The following is a 7,205-nucleotide window of genomic DNA, read 5'->3' on the forward strand; positions in this document are numbered from 1 at the left end:
TGAATGAATGAAATATACCACAAATGATGTGTCCCTTTTCCAAGTCCTTCTGCTCAGAGCTCCATCTTACTCTAAGCATCATCTTTTCTGAGCTCCATCTTACACCGAGCAACATCTGCTGCAAGCCCCATCCTGCTTGGAGGGCCTTCTTGCTTCAAGCTCTATTTATTCCAAGCTCCATGTGCTCCAAGCTCCATCTTGCTCAGAGTTCCAATCACTCCAAGCACTATCTTCCTCTGAACACCATCTGCATAGACATTTATCTTACCCAGAGATTCATCTAGTCAGAGATCCATTTACTCTAAGCTCCCTCTTGCTGGGAGTTGTAATCGCTCTATGCTCCATCATGCTGGGAGCTCCAGTCTCTCTCAGCTCCATTTTGCTCTGAGCACCATCTGGTCTGAGCTCATCTTACTCTGAGCAACATGTGCTCTGAGGTCCACCTTGCTTGGAGCTATAATCACTATGGGTGCCATTTTGCTCTGAGCTCCAAAACCTAGCAAATTCTGCTCTAAACTCCATCTTGCTTAAAGCTCATTGTTGCTCAGAGCTCTATCTACTCTAAGCTGCATCTTGCTCAGAGCTCCAATTGTTCAGAGCAATGTTCAGAGTGCCAATCACTCTGAGCGGCCTCTTACTCTAAGCACTATCTGCTCTGAGGTCCATCTTACACCAGCAACATCTGCTCCAAGCTTCATCTTGCTTGGAGCTCCTTGTTGCTCAGAGGTCTATCTGATCTGAGCTCCATCTAGTTTGAAACTCCAATTACTCCAAGCTCCATCTTGCTCTGAGCACCATCTGATTGAAGCTCCATCTGCTCTGAGCTTATCTTGCTTAGAGCTCCCATCACTCTGAGCTCCATTTTGCTCTGAGAACCATCTGCTCAGAGTTTCATCTACTTGGAGTTACATTTGCTTCAAGCTCCATCTTTCTCAGAGCTCCAATCACTCCAAACTCCATCTTGGACTGAGCACCCTCTGCTCAGAGCTCCATCTTCTCATAGGTCCACCTTGCTGATTTCCAGTCACTTCCAGCTCCATTTTGCTCTAAGCACCATCTGCTCAAAGCTCCACCTTACTACTGTGAGCAGCATGTTCTCTGAGCTCCATCTTGCTCTGAGCACCATCTGCCCTGAGATACACCTTACACCAGGCAACATCTGCTCCAAGTTCCATTTTGCTTGGAGCTCCTTTTTGTTCAGAGCTCTGTCTGTTCTGAGCTCCATCTTCCTTGGAGCTCTGAGCTCCATCTAAAACCAAGTGATGTCTATTCCAAGCTCCATCTTGCTTAGAGCTCCCTCTTGCTCAGAGATCCATCTTGCTCAGAGTTCCAACTGCTCAGAGTAATGTTCACAGTTCCAATCACTCCAAGCTCCATCTTGCTCTGAGCTTCATCTTACACCAGGAAACAACTTCTGCAAGTTCCATCTTACTTGGAGGTACTTCTTGCTCAAAGCTCTATCTCCTCCTAGTTCCATCTTGCTCAGAGCTCCAATCACTCTGAGCTCTATCTTGCTTTAAGCACCATCTTGCACAGAGCTTAATTTTTCTCAGAGTTCTGATAATTCTGAGGTTCATCTTGCTCTGAGCACTAACTACTTGGAGCTCCAGATTGCTCTGATTACCATCTGCTTGGAAGGAATTTCTGTGAGCTCCATCTGTTCTGAGCTCTAATCACTCAAAGCTCCATCTTGCTGTGAGTACTATATGCTCAGAGCTCTTTTGCTCAGAGCTCCATCTACTCTGAGTTCCATCTTCTGTGCACAATTTGCTCGGAGCTCCATCTTGCTCTGAGCACCATCTGCTCTAAACTCCATCTGCTCAGAGTTCCATTTGCTCCATGCTCCACCTTGTTCTGGGCACGATTTGCTCAGAGCTGCATCATTCACTGAGCACCATCCGCTTGGAGCTCCATCTCACTGTGAACAACATCTTCTCTGAGCTCCATCTTGCTCTGAGCACCATCTGCTTGGAACTCCATCTTGCTAAGAACTCCAACCACTTCAAGCTCCATTTTGCTCTGAGCACCATCTACTCAAGAGTTCCATCTTGCTCTAAGCACCATCTTCTCAGAGCTCCATCTCACTGTTAACAACATCTTATCCGAGATCCATCTTGCTCTGAGTGCCATTTGCTTGGAACTCCTTCTTACTCTGAACAGCATCTGCTCTGAGTTCCATGTTGCTCAAAGCTCCCACAGCTCCAAGGTCCATCTTGCTTGGATATCTAATCACTCTGAGTTCCATCCTGCTGTAAGGACCATCTGCTCTGAACTCCACCTAAAACCAAGCAACATCTGCACCAAGCTCCATCTTGCTTGCCGCTCCTTATTGATCAGAGCTCCATCTGCTCTGAGCACCATCTTGTTGAGAGCTCCATCTTGCTCTGCACTCCATCTTACACAGAGGAACATCAGTTCCAAGTTCAGTCTTGCATGGAGCTGCTTCTTTTCTGAGCTTAATCTGCTCAGAGCTCCATCGACTCTGAGCTCCATCTTGCTCAGAGCTCCATCTGCTCTGAGTTCTATCTTGCTCAGAGTTCCATCTGCTCTCAGCTCTATCTTGTTCTGAGCTTCTATCACTCCAAGCTCCAATTCACTCTGAGAACCATCTACTCTGAGCTCTACCTTGCTCAGAGCTCCTTTCACTCCAAGCTCCATCTAGCTCTGAGCTCCATCTTACACAGAGGAACATGAGCTCCAAGTTCCATCTTGCTTGGAGCTCCTTCTTTTCTGAGCTTAATCTGTTCAGAGCTTAACCTGCTCAGAGCTCCATCTGCTCTGAGCTCTATCTTGCTCAGAACTCCATCTGCAGAGTTCTGTCTTGCTCAGAGCTCCATCTGCTCTGAGCTCCATCTTGCTCAGTGATCCAATCACTCCGAGCTCCATCTTGCTCTGAGCACCATCTGCTCTGAGCTCCTTTCACTCCAAGCTCCATCTAGCTTGTAGCTCCATCTTACACAGAGGAACATCAGCTCCAAGCTCCATCTTGTTTGGAGCTCCTTCTTGTCTGAACTCCATCTGCTCTGAGCTCCATCTTGCTCAGAGCTCCATCAAACTTAAACAAAAAAGATGAAAGGTGTACAAGAGAAAAAAGGGAAGTAATCTGTGCCAAATGTATATTCCTTCCAGAGTTTGAGACAAAAATGATGTCTAACTGGTCTGTAGGTGCTAAAATAAGACATTAGAGACAGAGTCCCCTCCTTCAAAAAATAAGATTGGAATTAGACACTAAGATACAATTAAGCAGACTTTGAAAGTCGGTATACACTACTGGGAGGTGACTCACACTTGGCAGGGTCAAGTGCAACTGGAATAAAAGCTCCTAAGGGCAAGGACTAAGTGGCTTACTTCCTCTGTAACACTGCCATGCCCAGCACTGTACCAGCACCCCAGCAGATTCAACAACTTTCCGTCAAGCCACACACTTACAGTCTCATCATCTAGTGGGGGGTTGCAGACGAGACATAGTGTGCTAAATCACAAACGTACAGAGTATCAGACAAGTCTGCAGGAGACAGGAGGCTTAGGAAAGCCTTCCAGGCAAGGTAATACCTGAGCTGAGTTTTCTTTTGAGTTTGGAACATTAATCAGAGGAAAACAAGATACATGAAAAGGGCTAGGAAATAAGAAAATGAGCTGAGTTTTGAAGGTGATGATCAGATGAACTGAGAGAAGAATATTCCAGCAGAGGGAGACAAGGAGACTGGCGAGATTTCAAGTGGCCAAGAGCTGTTCAGTGCAGCTCAGTGAAACACCTAAACAGAGGTTGGGGAGGGAAACAGGGTCAAAGACCAGCACTAAAGTATTCCAGATGCCAAGCTAAGGAGACCTTATTATGAAGGTCATGGGGCTGTTGAAGGATTTAAATGGGAGAGTGACTGTGAACAGCTTAACAGTTTGGAAAGATACCAGCAGGAGTAAACCTCTGGAATTAACCAAGAAATAAAGACAAAACCACAATGAAGATGTCGGGAAACATCAGGAAAAACATTCCTAAAAACATTCACTCTCGGCAGGTGTGGTTGCTCACACCTGTTAATCCCAGCACTTTGGGAGGCCGAGGTGGGCATATTCCCACCATACAGTAAGGGACAGGTTGTCAGGCGGCTCAAGCCTGTCCCTTACTGTTCCTTTACTGAGCTGAGCAGCTTTTGTAATACCACACAGGTTAGTCATATGATTTAAATCTGTATATGATAGCAATTTTGAAAGTATCACTTAAGTCATTCAAAATATCAGATATATTGTGTCAAGTCAGTTATAGGGAACCACTGCTTCAGAGAAATCACATCTGAAGAGGTCAGAAGTTCAAGACCAGCCTGGTGAACATGGTGAAACCCCATCTCTACTAAAAAAATATACAAAACTTACCCAGGCATGGTGGTGCACACCTGTAGTCCCAGCTACTTGGGAGGCCGAGGCAGGAGAATCACTGGAACTCGGGAGGTAGAGGTTACAGTGAGCTGAGATTGCACCACTGCATTCCAGTCTGGGGGACAGCGTGAGACTCTGTCTCAAAAATAAATAAATAAATAAAATCCTATAATGTATATAGAAAAGAAACAGCAAAAAAAAATTCACTCTCTTCTCTTATTTACAAATTTCATTTATGGAGTTACAAAATTATCCTTTGAAAACAGAGAACTCAGAAGTGGCTCAGAGCAGACAGTCTTCAGATTGTAAAAATTACGATTGTGGGCCGGGCATGGTGGCTCACACCTGTAAACCCAGCACTTTGGGAGGCTGAGCTGGGCAGGTCACGAGAGCAGGAGATCAAGACCATCCTGGCTAACATGGTAAAACCCCAACTCCAAATTAGCCAGGCATGGTAGCATGTGCCTATAGTCCCAGCTACTTGAGATGCTGAGGCAGGAGAATCACTTGAACCCGGGAGGCGGAGGGTGCAGTGAGCTGAGATCATGTCACTGCATTCTAGCCTGAAAGACAGGGCGGGACTCCATCTCAAAATAAAAATTGCTATTATGAAGAAAGTAGATATTACATCATTAATCTCATTTCAAGATACTTTAAAAATGTACCTTTTGATACACTGCAGTTTTTAAGAGTATGTCACAATAATTCTAAATCTTATTTGAGATTAACAGCAGAGCAGTATAAATTTTTAAGGCTTCAAAGACACAGAGATCATCTGTTATGTTTGCTCTAGAACAGATCGTAACTGTTCCTCCCCTTCAATATACCCAAAATACATTGTTTAAGCCTACTTTCTTTATGGTCATCTTGTTTCACAGCAAAAGACTGAGGTCACAGTGTGAAACATTTCTGAACTGATAAGAGAACTCCACAGGGGTTCTTTACCTTGCAGCTAGTCTAGTCAATACTAACAATTCCAACCACCAGGAGGAATTTCCCTTCATAGGCTTATTTTGGTACACCACAACACAAAAAAATCTCCTGGGGCGGGGTGCGGTGGCTCATGCTTGTAATCCCAGCACTTTGGGAGGCCAAGGTGGGCTGATCACCTGAGGTTAGGAGTTCAAAACCACCCTGACAAACATGGAGAAACCCCATCTCTACTAAAAATACAAAATTAGCTGGGGGTGGTGGCGTATGCCTATAATCCCAGCTACTAAGAAGGCTGAGGCAGGAGAATCACTTGAACCCAGAAGGCAAGTGATCTCAGTGAGCTGAGATCATGCCACTGCACTCTAGCCTGGGCAAAAAGAGCAAAACTCTGTCTCAAACAAACCAAAAAAACAAAAAACAAAAAACTCCTGACATTGTATATCCGATAAGAAAAGATCTATTTAACAATGGTCAGAATAGGAACATCTTTAATGCCAGGCAAATGTAACAGCTTTCTCAGTGGATTTTTTAGTAGACTGAGAAAAATGACTTCAAAGTGAACTCACATTTACTCTTAAGAAATAATCTATATTTGAATCTTCTTAACAGCAAAAGCCCCAGGAACTTTTTCCTAAACTCCCTAACAACAGCAGCATAACAATACATTCTTGGCTCTCTTTATTTTTAAAAATCACAATAAATAACCTTGTATTTATTTGCTATTTACAATTACCATATATCACCATTTACTATCACCATCATTTCAAAAATATGCTTTAACACCAAGAAAGCAGGACTTTTTTTTTTAATTTAGTGAGGATAGTCCTTTAATTGAATAAATTTAATTGTATGAAAAGACTCCTAATATTGTCCTTTCTTTTTATGCTAAGGCCCATGCAATATTCCATTCTAGGGGACTGATCACAGTGTCTCCGTTTCATTCTCACCAACTACAAGGTCACCAACACTCCCTGCTCCCATCTTTGAGGAGGGACTGCAAAACACTGTCATGGAACTGGTGAGAAGATGCAGTTCTACCTGTAGCTGAAGAAAATTCTACAGGCCAGGACCAGCTGAATGTTAACATTAGCACCTCAAGCTTCTTTCCGTCCCTCCAAACTTCACAGGTAGGGAAACAAAGGTTCAGAAAGCAAAGCTGACTTGCCCAAAGCCATAAGGCCAAGAACATTTCTCCAGCCTCCTGACAGCCTGTCCCTTACTGTTCCCTTACTGAGCTGAGCAGTTTGCATAATACCACACAGGTTAGTCATGTGATTTAGATCTGTATGTTATCGCAATTTTGATAGTATCACTTAAGTCATTCAAAACATCGGATGTATTGTGTCAAGTCAATTATAGAGAAACACTGCTTCAGAAAAATCACATCTGAAGAGGACACACTGCAGATACACCCCTGAAAGTTCATGTTTGAAACCGAAAGTTTGATACAAACTTCACTTTAACTACAACAATAATTGTAATTATTAGTTATTCTCCACTCACTAGACACAGTACTTGACACATATTTGGTCTGCTACCAAAGTGCACCAGTGATAAAGCTTTCCTATGACACAATATTCACTTTCATACTGAAAAATGTCAAGAAAACCCCTACACACCTGCAACCATTATGAAGCATTCTCCAGCTATCTAAAAAGTCGCTGAGTCTGCTCATCAACTCTACGAGGTATACACTAAATCAAAGGGGAAAAGATGTTTTTATGGAGGAAAAAATACTGGATCTGCCATTTATTTATAGAAACAATTTTACCCAGAACTATACTTCTCCTTCCACTATATAATGGTTTGGTTATTTTATAACATACATTTATATTGGTATGCCTGGTTTCTTTTTTTTGAAAGAGTCTGGTCCCTCGCCCAGGCTGGAGTATAGTGGC

The 7,205-nt window shown here is 43.4% G+C and overlaps 1 long non-coding RNA gene across 1 annotated transcript; it reads right to left on the reverse strand.

Annotated features, from left to right (window-relative positions):
- Positions 1-550: 550 nt before the first annotated feature.
- LOC108297909 lies at positions 551-3,009 on the reverse strand. Its single transcript, XR_005198661.1, has 3 exons — positions 2,607-3,009; positions 2,482-2,543; positions 551-819 (listed from the first exon to the last, which is right to left on the reverse strand). It is a non-coding gene; the product is annotated as an uncharacterized LOC108297909 (long non-coding RNA).
- Positions 3,010-7,205: the final 4,196 nt, after the last annotated feature.

The sequence above is a fragment of the Cebus imitator genome, unplaced genomic scaffold, assembly GCF_001604975.1.
Source record: "Cebus imitator isolate Cc_AM_T3 unplaced genomic scaffold, Cebus_imitator-1.0 Scaffold859, whole genome shotgun sequence".
Classification (NCBI taxonomy): domain Eukaryota; kingdom Metazoa; phylum Chordata; class Mammalia; order Primates; family Cebidae; genus Cebus; species Cebus imitator.